We start from the raw sequence: 387 nt of genomic DNA, 5'->3' as shown, positions 1-387 counted from the left end.
TGTGTGTGTGTGTGTGTGTGTGTGTGTGTGTGTGTGTAAAGGGGAGTTTATTAAGTATTAACTTACAAAATCACAAGCTCCTGCAATAGGCTGTCTGCAAGATTGAGGCACAAGGAGAGCCAGTCCAAGTCTCAAAACTGAAGAACTTAGAGTCTGCTCTTTGAGGGCAGGAAGCATCCAGCACGGGAGAAAGATGTAGGCTGGGAGGCTAGGCCAGTCTCATACTTTTCACATTTTTCTGTCTGCTTTACATTTGCTGGCAGCTGATTAGATTGAGCCCACCAGATTGAGGGTGGGTCTGCCTTCCCCAGCCCACTGACTCAAATGTCAGTCTCCTTTGGCAACACCCTCACAGACACACCCAGGATCAATACTTTGCATCCTTCA

Source organism: Sapajus apella, unplaced genomic scaffold (genome assembly GCF_009761245.1).
Source record: "Sapajus apella isolate SASKATOON/1434 unplaced genomic scaffold, GSC_monkey_1.0 scaffold26, whole genome shotgun sequence".
Taxonomy (NCBI): Eukaryota; Metazoa; Chordata; class Mammalia; order Primates; family Cebidae; genus Sapajus; species Sapajus apella.
This window is presented reverse-complemented; position numbering follows the sequence as displayed.